Raw genomic sequence first — 923 nt, 5'->3', positions numbered from 1 at the left:
TGGCATCACAGCTCACAGCAACCTCCAACTCCTGGGCTCAAGCAATTCTCCTGGTTCCGTGTCCCAAGGCTGGAACTACAGGCCCCTGCCACGACGCCCAGCTATTTTTTGGTTGCAGCTGTCATTGTTCCTTGGATTCGAACCCACCAGCTCAGGTGTATGTGGCTGGTGCCTCAGCCGCTTGAACCACAGGCGCCGAGCCCATGAAGGCTAAATATTTCAAATTGTATATAAAACCAGCACACTATACCCCATGACTGCATTAATGTACAGCTGTGATTTAATAAAAAAAAAAAAAAGTGGTCCAAACCCTGAAGAAGTGGGGGTCACGTGGAGCAAGGTCTGGTGGGCACAGTGGATGACTGTGCAGTTCCTCGTCCACCTTCCGTAGTTTCAGCAGCGTGTTTGTCTGACATGAGGTCAAGAGGACTGTCCTGTCTCTAGTGACCAGTCTTGGCTGGTTAATCACAGCATCCTCCCTGTGTCATCCAGTTGGCTGGGGTGGACATGTGCTGTAATCAACTGACCAGGACTGACAGAGCTGTGGTGGGGAATTGTCAGGGTCCCTTCATGGTCACCACTTATGGGGCAGGACTGGCCAGGTCTCCACCCCTGACTTATTTAGGTTCCAGATGTGGACCACTAGGCTACCTTGCTCAGGAACAATTGCTCTTAGGTGCCTGAGGGCTATTTGCTTTAGCAGAAGGGAGAGAGAGAGAAAGACAGTATTTGAGGGAGTAAAGCAGTCTTAGAAAGAAGAATACATCTTCTCAGTCTTTTGTAGAAAGAGACCAATGCAGCGTTTTGCAGGAGAAGCGGCAGTCAGAGTGAGGAGGTCCATGATGGAATGTGTCTGCGCTCCCCTCTGCCTTCTCCTCCAGCCTCTTACAGACACACTCTGGTAGCTCTTAACACCACAGGTG

The sequence above is a fragment of the Otolemur garnettii genome, unplaced genomic scaffold (assembly GCF_000181295.1).
Source record: "Otolemur garnettii isolate 467f Iridium unplaced genomic scaffold, OtoGar3 scaffold00138, whole genome shotgun sequence".
Lineage (NCBI taxonomy): Eukaryota > Metazoa > Chordata > Mammalia > Primates > Galagidae > Otolemur > Otolemur garnettii.
This window is presented reverse-complemented; position numbering follows the sequence as displayed.